At 45.5% G+C, this 17911-nt stretch overlaps 1 pseudogene; it reads right to left on the reverse strand.

Moving 5' to 3' along the window:
- Positions 1 to 581: 581 nt before the first annotated feature.
- On the reverse strand, positions 582 to 699 carry LOC126163276 (5S ribosomal RNA; annotated as a pseudogene).
- Between the last annotated feature and the right edge of the window lie 17212 nt (positions 700 to 17911).

Consider the following 17911-nt stretch of genomic DNA (forward strand, 5'->3'; position numbering starts at 1 on the left):
TCATTAATATGATAGTAGTAGACCGTCTGTCGGTAATAAAAGTTTGCACCACTAACACTGGCGTACATAAAAATGTGTACCAAGTTGTAACCGGACTTCGTAAATCATGAAAAGATAACGAAGGCACATTCTATGGCATCATACAAATTTACATATTGGCTGCTACAATCGCGGCCGATCACCTTGTCAAGACGTTGATATCGTCTCGTCTCAGATTAATGCTGAGACGGATAAATACAGTTTAGGGTGTAGTAATTCACTTTAAATACGAACATTTCAGAGTATAAGCGATATATTCACGTAAAATACGCATACATTAAAAATACCGCACCTCCTATCAAAGGGTGCGTCTACATTGGAAGCTAAGACAGAACAAGAATGCACTCCGTCGTCAGGCCACGAGTGGTCTACCGGGACCATCCGACCGCCATGTCATCCTCAGTCGAGGATGCGGATAGTAGGGGCGTGGGGTCAGCATACCACTCTCCCGGTCGTTATGACGGTATTCTTGACCGAAGCCGCTACCATTCGGTCGAGTAGCTCCTCAATTGGCATCACGAGGCTGAGTGCACCCCGAAAAATGCCAACAGCGCATGGCGGCCTGGACGGTCACCCATCCAAGTGCCGACCACGCCCGACAGCGCTTAACTTCGGTGATCTCACGGGAACCGGTGAATCCACTGTGGTAAGGCCGTTGCCTACAGAAGAAGAATGAGGAGACGAAATCCCTTGCCAAATAAACTAGAATCATTTGTTTGAACAGACATTAGTTCACACTTGAAGAGTCACGGATAACTTTTACCCAATTTTGTTACTATTTCGTCTTGTTGAACCCGAGGCGTGGTCGGTTATCCAACTGATTTAGAAAAATCGGCATCACACCTTGCCTTATGACGTTCTTCTGACAACGCCACAGCTGGCACCTGGCAACATAGCTATGCCATTCGACACAGCACGAAAGCAGGTGTTTACGTTCAAAATGGCTCTGAGCACTATGGGACTCAACTGCTGTGGTCATAAGTCCCCTAGAACTTAGAACTACTTAAACCTAACTAACCTAAGGACAGCACACAGCACCCAGACATCACGAGGCAGAGAAAATCCCTGACCCCGCCGGGGATCGAACCCGGGAACCCGGGCGTGGGAAGCGAGAACGCTACCGCACGACCACGAGATGCGGGCCAGGTGTTTACGGACTGAATTTTTTAAGCGAGCGGTTAGGAGCATTGATGGCATTGTTTAAGGATAGGAAAGGTCTAAGGTTTCATTCTGAACAGAGACTGTGTGTCTCTAGCCCTTTTACGATGATTGTCAGTACGTACGGCGTCTCTTAATTGTCAAGTGTATTCATCTAGTAAGGGTATCGACATGCAACTTGTAATACTCCCGGGAGTACGAATGGGGGTGGGCGACCTTTCAAACTGGCTTCTCGTATCTGCTTTTCTTGACCGTGCGCCCTGTCCGCACCACTTACCTGGTAATCCCGCGGCGGTCGTAGTGTTCTGCTCCACACTGCTGCTGGCTTGCCTGAAATTATCTATCGAAATATGCAAGCGGGTTTAGGGGAGCCACTCACCGTTTAAAAACAACACTGTCCTATGTCTGGTATGGACATCTATATTCTGAGACTATATGGAAACCACAGGTTGCACTGTTTATACTCTAAATCGTAAATGTTTATCCCAATTAACAATCTTGATGATTAACAGTCCAAAATATAATTCGGACGAGCGTACGCGTAACCGACACGACGCGGGTGATTGTTGATGATGCGGTGGTGGTGGTGGTGGTGGTGGTGGTTAGTGTTTAACGTCCCGTCGACAACGAGGTGATTAGAGACAGAGCGCAAGCTAGGGTTAGGGAAGGATGGGGAAGGAAATCGGCCGTGCCCTTTCAATGGAACCATCCCAGCATTTGCCTGAAACGATTTAGGGAAATCACGGAAAACCTAAATCAGGATGGCTGGAGACGGGATTGAACCGTCGTCCTCCCGAATGCGAGTCCAGTGTGCTAACCACTGCGCCACCTCGCTCGGTTTGATGATGCGGAAGCCGAGTGATCGAACGAAAGTTCTTACGCTCGTCACACATACAGATGTCTGGTAATAGTCCTCCTTGACACTAATAATGATTCGTAAAGTTAATTTTTCAGTTCTCAGTTCTCACTTGTACGAGCGTGCGCGTAACCGTCGCGGCGCGGCTGATTGTTGATAATGCGGAAACGCGGTGATCGAACGCACGTCCTCACGCTGGCTACAAGACACTGGCACTTGACTGCACTCTTTTATGGTAACTAATTTTTACTCATTCACATTGGTTCATTCTGGGAGACCGAACACGGCGCGGATGATCGATGCTGTGCGACACGCTACGAGAGGAAGCATAAACACGTTATCGACGGCACTGCTCACTTTTTCATTACTTCTTGACGCACTTTCCTCTGAATCACTTCCATATTTCATCACTTTACTGTAACAGCACTGGTAGCAACACTTCAACCTGAATACTAAAGAAGCCTCTCACATGCAGAGCTACACACTACACAACATAACAGTACCGTGTCCCGCGCTCGACTCCCTAGAGACACAGCTGCCCACAAAGATATTCCACAACTAAGCCAGCGATATGACAATACGCTTAGAAACTGAATAAACTAAAGTGCTTTGAAACAGAGATCGATACATATGTGGTGACCGTAATGAAAGCTCCAGTTTCAAAACGCCCGAAAAACAGAACCATGCTCAGAATAACGTCAAATTTGAACAGCTTATTGCTGACACGGGGGAAAACGTCAGGGACCAATAAAACATAAGCAACCAAAACTGTACCACTAGATGGCACTGTAAGCGTCTTAACGTAAGTGGGGTCAACCACAACTGACAGATGAATGGCAGTACGAAGGCTAAGGTTTGAGTTCACATTACATCATTCGTACTGTTCACTGTGCATGACTGCACAAGTTCGCCGCCGCGCGGGGTAGCCGTGCGGTCTTGGGTGTCTTGTCACGGTTCGCGCAGCTCGCCCCGTCTTAGGCTCGAGTCCTCCCTCGGGAATGGGTGTGTGTGTGTGTGTGTGTGTGTGTGTCGTCCTTAGCATAAGTTAGTTTAAGTTAGTTTAATTACTATGTAAGCCTAGGGACCGATGACCTTTGCTGTTTGGTCCCATAGTCCTTACCACAAATTTTCCACAAGTTCGCCAGTCAACATCTGTGCCACTGTTAGTTAGGTAAGCCTATCAACCACGGCAAGGTCTTACCACATCGGATGGTAAAAATCAGTTTTTAATCGCCCAATACCAAAAACTGCGTTGTTGTTGTGGTCTTCAGTCCTGAGACTGGTTTGATGCAGCTCTCCATGCTACTCTATCCTGTGCAAGCTTCTTCATCTCCCAGTACCTACTGCAATCTACATCCTTCTGAATCTGCTTAGTGTATTCATCTCTTGGTCTCCCCCTACGATTTTTACCCTCCACGCTGCCCTCAAATACTAAATTGGTGATCCCTTGATGACTCAGAACATGTCCTACCAACCGATCCCTTCTTCTGGTCAAGTTGTGCCACAAACTTCTCTTCTCCCCAATCTTATTCAATACTTCCTCATTAGTTACGTGATCTACCCATCTAATCTTCAGCATTCTTCTGTAGCACCACATTTCAAAAGCTTCTATTCTCTTCTTGTCCAAACTATTTACCGTCCATGATCACTTCCATACATGGCTACACTCCATACAAATACTTTCAGAAATGACTTCCTGACACTTAAATCTATACTCGATGTTAACAAATTTCTCTTCTTCAGAAACGCTTTCCTTGCCATTGCCAGTCTACATTTTATATCCTCTCTACTTCGACCATCATCAGTTATTTTGCTCCCCAAATAGCAAAACACCATTACTACTTTAAGTGTCTCATTTTCTAATCTAATTCCCTCAGCATCACCCGACTTAATTCGACTACATTCCATTATCCTCGTTTTGCTTTTGTTGATGTTCATCTTATATCCTCCCTTCAAGACACCATCCATTCCGTTCAACTGCTCTTCCAAGTCCTTTGCTGTCTCTCACAGAATTACAATGTCATCGGCGAACCTCAAAGTTTTTATTTCTTCTCCATGGATTTTAATACCTACTCCAAATTTTTCTTTTGTTTCCTTTACTGCTTGCTCAATATAGAGATTGAATAACATCGGGGAGAGGCTACAACCCTGTCTTACTCCCTTCCCAACCACTGCTTCCCTTTCATGTCCCTCGACTCTTATAATTGCCATCTGGTTTCTGTACAGATTGTATATAGCCTTTCGCTCCCTGTATTTTACCCCTGCCACCTTTAGAATTTGAAAGAGAGTATTCCAGTCAACATTGTCAAAAGCTTTCTCTAAGTCTACAAATGCTAGAAACGTAGGTTTGCCTTTCCTTAATCTTTCTTCTAAGATAAGTCGTAGGGTCAGTATTGCCTCACGTGTTCCAGTATTTCTACGGAATCCAAACTGATCTTCCCCGAGGTCGGCTTCTACTAGTTTTTCCATTCGTCTGTAAAGAATTCGTGTTAGTACTTTGCAGCTGTGGCTTATTAAGCTGATTGTCCGGTAATTTTCACATCTGTCAGCACCTGCTTTCTTTGGGATTGGAATTATTATATTCTTCTTGAAGTCTGAGGTATTTCGCCTGTTTCATACATCTTGCTCACCAGATGGTAGAGTTATGTCAGGACTGGGTCTCCCAAGGCCGTCAGTAGTTCCAATGGAATGTTGTCTACTCCGGGGGCCTTGTTTCGACTCAGGTCTTTCAGTGCTCTGTTTAAACTCTTCACGCAGTATCGTATCTCCCATTTCATCTTCATCTACATCCTCTTCCATTTCCATAATATTGTCCTCAAGTGCATCGCCCTTGTATAGACCCTCTATATACTCCTTCCATCTTTCTGCTTTCCCTTCTTTGCTTAGAACTGGGTTTCCATCTGAGCTCTTGATGTTCATACAAGTGGTTCTCTTATCTCCAAAGGTCTCTTTAATTTTCCTGTAGGCAGTATCTATCTTACCCCTAGTGAGATAAGCCTCTACATCCTTACATTTGTCCTCTAGCCATCCCTGCTTAGCCAATTTGCACTTCCTGTCGATCTCATTTTTGAGACGTTTGTATTCTTTTTTGCCTGCTTCATTTACTGCATTTTTATATTTTCTCCTTTCATCAATTAAATTCAATATTTCTTCTGTTACCCAAGAATTTCTACTAGCCCTCGTCTTTTTACCTACTTGATCCTCTGCTGCCTTCACTACTTCATCCCTCAAAGCTACCCATTCTTCTTCTACTGTATTTCTTTCCCCCATTCCTGTCAATTGTTCCCTTATGCTCTCCCTGAAACTCTGTACAACTTCTGGTTCTTTCAGTTTATCCAGGTCCCATATCCTTAAATTCCCACCTTTTTCAAGTTTCTTCAGATTTAATCTACTGGTCATAACCAATAGATTGTGGTCAGAGTCCACATCTGCCCCTGGAAATGTCTTACAATCTTACAATCTCTGTCTTACCATTATATAATCTATCTGATACCTTTTAGTATCTCCAGGGTTCTTCCATGTATACAACCTTCTATCATGATTCTTAAACCAAATGTTAGCTATGATTAAGTTGTGCTCTGTGCAAAATTCTACCAGGCGGCTTCCTCTTTCATTTCTTAGCCCCAATCCATATTCACCTACTACGTTTCCTTCTCTCCCTTTTCCTACACTCGAATTCCAGTCACCCATGACTATTAAATTTTCGTCTCCCTTCACTATCTGAATATAACAGCGTAAGAAGCAAAATAACACCACTTTTTAATGGTCCTGGGGCCAAAAACTGCATAAAAAGCAAAATGACACCAGTTTCTAATTTTCGTGAGACTGGCACATAACATGTTCAGTATGCTGACCACCGTTTGCTGCCACTAGTTGAAATTGAGAAATGATATGTTAAAGAGATCGTAGTGTCTCGGGGAATATCTTCAGCATGTGCTGCGCAGTGCGTGGCTTCAGTTCAGCCATTTTCGTAATTGGAGTACTGGATACAATATCTTTCAGATAACCCCACAGACAGAAGTCACTCGGATTAAGATCAGGTGATCTGTACGGCCAGTCTGTAGGGAGATGACGGCTGATAATCCTAGAATTTTGCTGGCTGTGCAATGTACGGAGGAGCGCCATCTTGCATAAAAATTATCCTACCCACAAATTCACACTGTCGGAGGGTTGGAACGGCGTTGGGGCCCAAAAAACTCTCATAGCATTTACCAGTGACAGTACAGGCAACAGGATCCGCAGGACTCGTCTCCTCGGAAAAATACGGCTCTACGATAAGTTATAACGATGCACCATATACTCACTTTTGCAGAATGAAATAGTACCAATTGATGTGCGAGCTGATTTTCCGTTGCTCGAATTCTTCAATTCTGCTTACTGACATGTTCTTGGAGATGGAAGTGGAATTCATCTGTCCACAGAATGTTCCATACAAGCAGTAAATTCCAGACCGAAAGTTTTTGTCAGGTCGGGAGGAAGCAACGCGTAAATATGAGAGATTCTGTACGGATAGCAGTGCAGGACGTTTTGTAAGATTTTATTCACCGCGCTCGCAGCCTTTTCCAGCGTTCGGCCGATTCCTCGTGCATTGCACGTTTTCATGACACTGTTCGACCCTTCTTGCAATGCTGTGGCCACGTCTTCCACAGACGTCAGATCAACGGCTTTCCTCCGTCTGCCATGCTGCTCTTTAAAAGAATCTGCCTTTTCTTTAATTTTCTGAAGACCCTTATCAGACACCCGATCAGTACCGTTTTTCATACCCTTAACTGTCCGGAGCATCTGCAGGGCTACTGGCGGACGGTCACCGTCCTTGTAAAAGAGCTTTACCAGTATCGCGCAATGCTTCACGGAGGCAGTGATGTTGGTCGTGTCGGACGCAGACTGAGTAACAGCCGTGTACCGCGCGTCTGTTGGTGTCCACATTCTGATGCTTACAGAGCCATCTATTGGTCAAATTTTGGTTAATTTCTTTTGTTTTTCGTGACGTTTCCCCCTGCATTAGTAATATGCTATTCAAATCTGACGTCATTCCGAGCAATGGTTCTCTTTCTACAGCGTTTTGAAACTGGAACTTTCATTTTGGTTACTGTGGATATTGATTGCCCAGAGGTACAATCTGTCAGTACTCTGAAAGACGTTCTGGAGTGGGTCAACCAATAAGCAGCCCCTTGTATGCCACTAAAGGACAGTTCCTATGTTTATGTGTGGGATAAAGAAACTATGTCGTAGATACGTTTACTGAAACAGGAATTTGAATGCCACACATCCCGAAGACATATGAGCTGAGCATGGGCAGGTTTTTCGTTCTGCAGCGTGACTTAGCATATATTTACAAAACTGATCCTATTATACAGGGTGATCCGTTGATCGTGACCGGGCCAAATATCTCACGAAATAAGCGACAAACGGAAAAACTACAAAGATCGAAACTTATCTAGTTTGAAGGGGGAAACCAGATGGCGCAATGGTTTGCCCGCTAGATGACGCTGCTATAGGTCAAAGGGATATCAGCTGCGTTTTTTTAAATAGGAACCCCTATTTTTTATTACATATTCGTGTAGTACGTAAAGAAATATGAATGTTTTAGCTGGTCAACTTTTTTCGCTCTGTGATAGATGGCGCTGTAATAGTCACAAACATATGGCTCATAATTTTAGACGAGCAGTTAGTAACAGGTAGGTTTTTTAAATTAAAATACAGAACGTAGGCACGTTTGAACATTTTATTTCGGTTGTTGCAATGTAATACATGTAGCTTTGCGAGCTTATGATTTCTTAGAATGCATGCTGTTACAGCGTGATTACCTGTAAATACCACATTAATGCAATAAATGCTCAAAATGATGTCCGTCAACCTCAATGCATTTGGCAATACGTGCAACGATATTCCTCTCAACAGCGAGTAATTCGCCTTTCGTAATGTTCGCATATGCATTGACAATGCGCTGACGCATGTTGTCAGGCGTTGTCGGTGGATCACGATTGCAAATATCCTTCAACTTTCCCCACAGAAGGAAATCCGGGGACGTCAGATCCGGTGAACGTGCGGGCCATGGTGTGGTGCTTAGACGACCAATCCACCTGTCATGAAATGTGCTATTCAATACCGCTTCAATGCACGCGAGCTATGTGCCGGACATCCATCATGTTGGAAGTACATCGCCATTCCTTCATGCAGTGAAACATCTTGTAGTAACATCGGTAGAAAAGTACGTAGGAAATCAGCATACATTGCACCATTTAGATTGCCATCGATAAATTGGGGCGAATTATCCTTCCTCCCATAATGCCGCACCATACATTAAACCACCAAGGTCGCTGATGTTCCACTCGTTGCAGCCATCGTGGATTTTCCGTTGCCCAATAGTGCATATTATGCCGGTTTACGTTACCGCTGTTCATGAATGACGCTTCGTCGCTAAATAGAATGCGTGCAAAGAATCTGTCATCGTCCCGTAATTTCTCTTGTGCCCAGTTGCAGAAATGTACACGACGTTCAAAGTCGTCGCCAAGCAATTCCTGGTGCACAGAAATATGGTACGGGTGCAATCGATGTTGATGTAGCATTCTCAACACCGACATTTTTGAGATTCCCGATTCTCCCGCAGTTTGTCTGGCACTGATGTGCGGACTAGCCGCGACAGCAACTAAAACACCTACTTGAGCATCATTATTTGTTGCAGGTCGTGGCTGACGTTTCACGTGTGGCTAAACACTTTCTGTTTTCTTAAATAACGTAACTATCGGTGCGAACGGTCCGGACACTTGGATGATGTCGTCCAGGATACCTAGCAGCATACACAGCACACACCCGTTGGGCATTTTGATCACAATAGCCATACATCAACACGATATCGACTTTTCCGCAATTGGTAAACGGTCCATTTTAGCACGGGTAATGTATCACGAAGCAAATACTGTCCACACTGGCGGAATGTTACGTGATACCACGTACTTATACGTTTGTGACTACACTCCTGGAAATGGAAAAAAGAACACATTGACACCGGTGTGTCAGATCCACAATACTTGCTCCGGACACTGCGAGAGGGCTGTACAAGCAATGATCACACGCACGGCACAGCGGACACACCAGGAACCGCGGTGTTGGCCGTCGAATGGCGCTAGCTGCGCAGCATTTGTGCACCGCCGCCGTCAGTGTCAGCCAGTTTGCCGTGGCATACGGAGCTCCATCGCAGTCTTTAACACTGGTAGCATGCCGCGACAGCGTGGACGTGAACCGTATGTGCAGTTGACGGACTTTGAGCGAGGGCGTATAGTGGGCATGCGGGAGGCCGGGTGGACGTACCGCCGAATTGCTCAACACGTGGGGCGTGAGGTCTCCACAGTACATCGATGTTGTCGCCAGTGGTCGGCAGAAGGTGCACGTGCCCGTCGACCTGGGACCGGACCGCAGCGACGCACGGATGCACGCCAAGACCGTAGGATCCTACGCAGTGCCGTAGGGGACCGCACCGCCACTTCCCAGCAAATTAGGGACACTGTTGCTTCTGGGGTATCGGCGATGACCATTCGAAACCGTCTCCATGAAGCTGGGCTACGGTCCCGCACACCGTTAGGCCGTCTTCCGCTCACGCCCCAACATCGTGCAGCCCGCCTCCAGTGGTGTCGCGACAGGCGTGAATGGAGGGACGAATGGAGACGTGTCGTCTTCAGCGATGAGAGTCGCTTCTGCCTTGGTGCCAATGATGGTCGTATGCGTGTTTGGCGCCGTGCAGGTGAGCGCCACAATCAGGACTGCATACGACCGAGGCACACAGGGCCAACACCCGGAATCATGGTGTGGGGAGCGATCTCCTACACTGGCCGTACACCACTGGTGATCGTCGAGGGGACACTGAATAGTGCACGGTACATCCAAACCGTCATCGAACCCATCGTTCTACCATTCCTAGACCGGCAAGGGAACTTGCTGTTCCAACAGGACAATGCACGTCCGCATGTATCCCGTGCCACCCAACGTGCTCTAGAAGGTGTAAGTCAACTACCCTGGCCAGCAACATCTCCGGATCTGTCCCCCATTGAGCATGTTTGGGACTGGATGAAGCGTCGTCTCACGCGGTCTGCACGTCCAGCACGAACGCTGGTCCAACTGAGGCGCCAGGTGGAAATGGCATGGCAAGCCGTTCCACAGGACTACATCCAGCATCTCTACGATCGTCTCCATGGGAGAATAGCAGCCTGCATTGCTGCGAAAGGTGGATATACACTGTACTAGTGCCGACATTGTGCATGCTCTGTTGCCTGTGTCTATGTGCCTATGGTTCTGTCAGTGTGATCATGTGATGTATCTGACCCCAGGAATGTGTCAATAAAGTTTCCCCTTCCTGGGACAATGAATTCACGGTGTTCTTATTTCAATTTCCAGGAGTGTATTACAGCGCCATCTATCACAATGCGAAAGAAAGTGGTCCAAGTAAAACATTCATATTTCTTTACGTACTACACGAATATGTAGTAAAAATGTGGGTCCCTATCTAAAAAAAAAAGTTGATATCCGTTTGACCTCATGGCAGCGCCACCTAGCGGGCCAACCATAGCGCCATCTGGTTTCCCTCTTCAAGCTAGACGAGTTTCGTTGTTTGTAGTTTTTTCGTTTGACGCTTTTTTCGTGAGATATTTTACCCTGTCACCATCAGTGGACCACCCTGTATAACAACTCACAGGCACTTCACTTAAACAGCTAAAAATCCAGATTAGCATCAATCACAAAATCTTTACCTTTCACTACCTCAGAAATGGATGAGATGGGAACATTAATCTGATAACTGTAATTTTCGAATAAACTTCTGATTTATTGAATATTTACTATGAAAGTCCTTCACGAGCCATGTGATTCGCTGCTCGATTCCTGAATTGGCAATTTTTGTTAGAAAGCGGCACAGAATTATAATGAACCTGTTTGGTGATGAAAAACGACTTACGAATCCCCAATTGGTAATCAAATGCTGGTTATCTATTCGGATTCAAATGGTTCAAATGGCTATGAGCACTATGGGACTTAACAGCTATGGTCATCAGTCCCCTAGAACTTAGAACTACTTAAACCTAACTAACCTAAGGACAACACACAACACCCAGTCATCACGAGGCAGAGAAATCTATTCGGGTGGAGGGAGTAGCGATACGTGCTTATCGTGGTCAGTTCGAAACATATAGCTCGCTCTCGAGACATAATAGCGTAGCGACTCTCAAAAGCATTCCTAGTATTACCCATGCTTTTCTGCGGCTGAGTGGCAGCGGAATCACCAGACCATAGCTTTCAAACGGCCCCTTCCTAGTCAGTTCAGTGTGCCCGCAGAAACTAACAATAAGAGGTACTTCATACGTAAAACTACTCAGAGCCGATTAACTCACAGTAACGTGCACTGCATTACGTGGCGAGACCACTTACGTCTGACCACTACAGACTGGCCGCCTCCGTACGACAGCCTCTCCTTTTCCCTTTCAGATCCTACGTGCTCACCTGGCACGGTCGCTCCCTACCCTTTTATTAGCCGAGCTGCCCACCCCATACACCTTTTGAAATGTTGCTACTTATGAGAGATAGTTTTCCTTTCCTTTTCTTCCTTCTTTTCTTGTGTTTCTTTTACTCTGTACACGTATCTTTGATGGTCTAGAATATCATTTTTTGCTTTCTTCTGTAATTTTAAACGAGACTATGTGTTGCTTTACTTACATTGCTACACGAATCTCCTTTTAACTGAGTATGCAGAAGTTTCAATACTGGTTTCATTTCTTTTGTGGTGTTTTTGTGAAATGCCCTGTTTGGAACCAAATGTAATATGCGGCGCTGTTCTGTGAACTGTGATGAAAGAGCATATGTATAGTTGCAGTCCGACAGTTGAGACAGTCAGAGGGATGCAGTGTCGTGGCGTACGTGCGATCTATGTTGTATAAGATCCGGGCGGTCGCAGAGGGTGGGCTTACTGGTAGTTGGGAGCTCCAACGTCAGGCGCGTAATGGGGCCCCTTAGGGATATGGCAGCAAGGGAGGGGAAGAAAACCAAAGTGCACTCCGTGTGCATACCGGGGGGAGTCATTCCAGATGTGGAAAGGGTCCTTCAAGATGCCATGAAGGGTACAGGGTGGACCCATCTGCAGGTGGTCGCTCATGTCGGCACCAATGATGTGTGTCGCTATGGATCGGAGGAAATCCTCTCTGGCTTCCGGCGGCTATCTGATTTGGTGAAGACTGCCAGTCTCGCTAGCGGGATGAAAGCAGAGCTCACCATCTGCAGCATCGTCGACAGGACTGACTGTGGACCTTTGGTACAGAGCCGAGTGGAGGGTCTGAATCAGAGGCTGAGACGGTTCTGCGACCGTGTGGGCTGCAGATTCCTCGACTTGCGCCATAGGGTGGTGGGGTTTCGGGTTCCGCTGGATAGGTCAGGAGTCCACTACACGCAACAAGCGGCTACACGGGTAGCAGGGGTTGTGTGGCGTGGGCTGGGCGGTTTTTTAGGTTATATGGCCTCGGGCAAGTACAGAAAGGGCAACAGCCTCAAAGGGTGCGGGGCAAAGTCAGGACATGCGGGGACCAAGCAGCAATCGGTATTGTAATTGTAAACTGTCGAAGCTGCGTTGGTAAAGTACCGGAACTTCAAGCGCTGATAGAAAGCACCGAAGCTGAAATCGTTATAGGTACAGAAAGCTGGCTGAAGCCAGAGATAAATTCTGCCGAAATTTGTACGAAGGTACAGACGGTGTTTAGAAAGGATAGATTGCATGCAAACGGTGGTGGAGTGTTCGTTGCTGTTAGTAGTAGTTTATCCTGTAGTGAAGTAGAAGTGGATAGATCCTGTGAATTATTATGGGTGGAGGTTACACTCAACAACCGAGCTAGGTTAATAATTGGCTCCTTTTACCGACCCCCCGACTCAGCAGCATTAGTGGCAGAACAGCTGAGAGAAAATTTGGAATACATTTCACATAAATTTTCTCAGCATGTTATAGTCTTAGGTGGAGATTTCAATTTACCAGATATAGACTGGGACACTCAGATGTTTAGGACGGGTGGTAGGGACAGAGCATCGAGTGACATTATACTGAGTGCACTATCCGAAAATTACCTCGAGCAATTAAACAGAGAACCGACTCGTGGAGATAACATCTTGGACCTACTGATAACAAACAGACCCGAACTTTTCGACTCTGTAAGCGCAGAACAGGGAATCAGTGATCATAAGGCCGTTGCAGCATCCCTGAATATGGAAGTTAATAGGAATATAAAAAATGGGAGGAAGGTTTATCTGTTTAGAAGAGTAATTGAAGGCAGATTTCAGGCTACCTAACAGATCAAAACGAAAATTTCTGTTCCAACACTGACATTGTTGAGTGTTTATGGAAAAAGTTCAAGGCAATCGTAAAATGCGTTTTAGACAGGTACGTGCCGAGTAAAACTGTGAGGGACGGGAAAAACCCACCGTGGTACAACAACAAAGTTAGGAAATTACTGCGAAAGCAAAGAGAGCTTCACTCCAAATTTAAACGCAGGCAAAACCTCTCAAACAGAAGCTAAACGATGTCAAAGTTAGCGTAAGGAGGGCTATGCGTGAAGCGTTTAGTGAATTCGAAAGTAAAATACTAGGTACCGACTTGACAGAAAATCCTAGGAAGTTCTGGTCTTACGTTAAATCAGTAAGTGGCTCGAAACAGCATGTCCAGACACTCCGGGATGATGATGGCATTGAAACAGAGGATGACATGCGTAAAGCTGAAATACTAAACACCTTTTTCCAAAGCTGTTTCACAGAGGAAGACCGCACTGCAGTTCCTTCTCTAAATCCTCGCACAAACGAAAAAATGGCTGACATCGAAATAAGTGTCCAAGGAATAGAAAAGCAACTGGAATCACTCAACAGAGGAAAGTCCACTGGACCTGACGGGATACCAATTCGATTCTACACAGAGTACGCGAAAGAACTTGCCCCCCTTCTGACAGCCGTGTACCGCAAGTCTCTAGAGGAACGGAAGGTTCCAAATGATTGGAAAAGAGCACAGGTAGTCCCAGTCTTCAAGAAGGGTCGTCGAGCAGATGTGCAAAACTATAGACCTATATCTCTGACGTCGATCTGTTGTAGAATTTTAGAACATGTTTTTTGCTCGAGTATCATGTCGTTTTTGGAAACTCAGAATCTACTATGTAGGAATCAACATGGATTCCGGAAACAGAGATCGTGTGAGACCCAACTCGCTCTATTTGTTCATGAGACGCAGAAAATATTAGATACAGGCTCCCAGGTAGATGCTATTTTTCTTGACTTCGGGAAGGCGTTCGATGCAGTTCCGCACTGTCGCCTGATAAACAAAGTAAGAGCCTACGGACTATCAGACCAGCTGTGTGGCTGGATTGAAGAGTTTTTAGCAAACAGAACACAGCATGTTGTTATCAACGGAGAGACGTCTACAGACGTTAAAGTAACCTCTGGCGTGCCACAGGGGAGTGTTATGGGACCATTGCTTTTCACAATATATATAAATGACCTAGTAGATAGTGTCGGAAGTTCCATGCGGCTTTTCGCCGATGATGCTGTAGTATACAGAGAAGTTGCAGCATTAGAAAATTGTAGCGAAATGCAGGAAGATCTGCAGCGGATAGGCACTTGGTGCAGGGAGTGGCAACTGACCCCTAACATAGACAAATGTAATGTATTGAGAATACATAGAAAGAAGGATCCTTTATTGTATGATTATATGATAGCGGAGCAAACACTGGTAGCAGTTACTTCTGTAAAATATCTGGGAGTATGCGTACGGAACGATTTGAAGTGGAATGATCATATAAAATTAATTGTTGGTAAGGCGGGTACCAGGTTGAGATTCATTGGGAGAGTTCTTAGAAAATGTAGTCCATCAACAAAGGAGGTGGCTTACAAAACACTCGTTCGACCTATACTTGAGTATTGGTCATCAGTGTGGGATCCGTACCAGGTCGGGTTGACGGAGGAGATAGAGAAGATCCAAAGAAGAGCGGCGCGTTTCGTCACAGGGTTATTTGGTAACCGTGATAGCGTTACGGAGATGTTTAACAAACTCAAGTGGCAGACTCTGCAAGAGAGGCGCTCTGCATCGCGGTGTAGCTTGCTCGCCAGGTTTCGAGAGGGTGCGTTTCTGGATGAGGTATCGAATATATTCCTTCCCCCTACTTACACCTCCCGAGGAGATCACGAATGTAAAATTAGAGAGATTAGAGCGCGCACAGAGGCTTTCAGACAGTCGTTCTTCCCGCGAACCATACGCGACTGGAACAGGAAAGGGAGGTAATGACAGTGGCACGTAAAGTGCCCTCCGCCACACACCGTTGGGTGGCTTGCGGAGTAAAAATGTAGATGTAGATGTAATCGTGCTGGACAGTATCACACCAAAATTCATGACCGCGTTCCTATTTTTCAGCCACAGCTTAAGCTAACTCCAACTTGGACGTTATGGGATGAAATGTTAGACTATGTGAGTGTTGTGAGTTCCGTAGAGTACTGTAAACAGTAGTGACAATACCTGCAGCCGGCCGGTATGGCCGAGCGGTTCTAGGCGCTTCAGTCTGGAACCGCGCGACCGCTACGGTCGCAGGTTCGAATCCTGCCCCGGGCATGGATGTGTGTGATGTCCTTAGGTTAGTTAGGTTTAAGTAGTTCTCAGTTCTAGGGGACTGATGACCTCAGATGTTAAGTCCCGTAGTGCTCAGAGCCTTTCTCTGCCTCGTGATGACAGGGTGTTGTGTGGTGTCCTTAGGTTAGTTAGGTTTAAGTAGTTCTAAGTTCTAGGGGACTGATGACCATAGATGTTAAGTCCCATAGTGCTCAGAGCCATTTGAACCATTTTTTGCTCAGAGCCATTTGAACAATACTTGCGCGAATGGACTTTGATTGTCGTTGTGAGAATTGTACTGTTTGCAGCTATCCGAACTGCACTAACTAATGTACTTTGAATTTATCATCTCGTGTGCAGTTTGACGAGCTGCTCACGATCGCTATAACATTAAGTGTCAGGCTGGAGACTTGCAAACTGACAGTGAAGTGTGTCACTGTTTTCGCCAGAACTGTAAATTCGCGATCGTGATTGCTAAAAGTGTACAGAATCTAATGTCACGAAAAGCGGGTGGAATTGAATGTTGTACTTTTTCAAAATCATGTACGGAATGTAAGAAACAGAAACGTTTGCTTATGGAACTTTGTAATCAATCACATACAAAATTGGGTCCACACGACAACGATTACGTCAAAGCAATCTGATACCACATAAACGCAAAGGAGGATAATATTACTCCATAGTGGAGCCTATGGTAATCAAGAGGATGTATACATGACAGTTTCATGAGTAATGGAGACACGATAATTACGCCGCCAGTACCAACGAGCTGCCGCTGACGTCATGACGCATCGTCTGCAAAAAGATAAGACCAGAAATGCATTTTTTTGCCGATGACACATCACAGAGAGGTCCAATACCTTTCAACATCTCAGCATGCACATGGGAATGGCTATAAAGCCGAAATCATCACTGTGTATAATAAAATGAACAATTAACAGTCGAACGGTGGAAATTTAAATAAAAAACTGAAGTTCAAGTGCTCTTTCCCTGTACGGTCTCAGACAATTTCGTGTAGTTTTGAATTTAATTTCTTTTTCTTCTGAGACAAACTTTGCTTCAACCCTGCTTTCTAAGAAATAAATGTAATTCCCATGAGGTGTATTTCACTCTGTGTTGACATTGTTCAACTACCATAAACAGTAGTTATGGCTACTTTCTACCTCTATGTTTTTCCTTTATCTTATATCAGCTGTAATTGCAAGCGTTCTTGCGAATTCGTCGGGGACGTTGTATTTTCATACATGTGTGTAGTGTTATTATCGGACGCATTTACGTGTTTGTCGTGGTATGTGTCATCACGCGTTAGTTGTGGGCTCCGCCATTAACCCTCACACCCAAACCTCCAAATGTCAAACAGTCAGATCGGTACCAAACGTTGTAAACCGACTGAGTATCAACCAAAACTCCGATATAGTTTGGGCTTTGTGCTGTCGTCCAGGGGAACATGCGTAAACGGTAAGTAATATGCAACACCTGAACCGCGAAGCACACGAGAACCGTAAGTATGTGCCTCTGTGGGCCGGCCGTTGTGACCGAGCGGTTCTAGGCGCTTCAGTCGGGAACCGCTTTGCTGCTGCGGTCGCAGGTTCGAATCCTGCCTCGGGCTTGGATGTGTGTGTTGCCCATAGGTTTAAGTAGTTCTAAGTCTAGGGGACTGATGACCTCAGATGTTAAGTCTCATAGTGCTTAGAGCAAAAAAATGTTTCAAATGGCTCTGAGCACTATCGGACTTAACTTCTAAGGTTATCAGTCCCCTAGAACTTAGAACTACTTAAACCTAACTAACCTAAGGACATCACACACATCCATGCCCGAGGCAGGATTCGAACCTGCGACCGTAGCGGTCGCGCGGGTGATTAGAGCCATTTGAACCTATGTTTGCCAGCGTAGTTGAACGCTTAGAGCGGGAGTCTATTTTGCTTTTACAGTTATAATTAAACAAAACTGTAGTTAGCAGGATGAGATTTTCACTCTGCAGCGGAGTGTGCGCTGATATGAAACTTCCTGGCAGATTTAAACTGCGTGCCGGACCGAGACTCGAACTCGGGACCTTTGCCTTTCGCGGGCAAGTGCTCTACCAACATTTTTTTATTTTTTTAACCTCATTTTATTCATTTCCGTTCGTTGTATCTAATCGGGGCGGACGTCGCAAGACACCCATTTCCGTTCGTCGTTGATCCATTAACTCAGTTTTTTTTTTTTTATTACAGAGGGCAGCTAACCCTCTGACCGAACATGCTGAGTTA

This window comes from Schistocerca cancellata, chromosome 2 (assembly GCF_023864275.1).
Source record: "Schistocerca cancellata isolate TAMUIC-IGC-003103 chromosome 2, iqSchCanc2.1, whole genome shotgun sequence".
Classification (NCBI taxonomy): domain Eukaryota; kingdom Metazoa; phylum Arthropoda; class Insecta; order Orthoptera; family Acrididae; genus Schistocerca; species Schistocerca cancellata.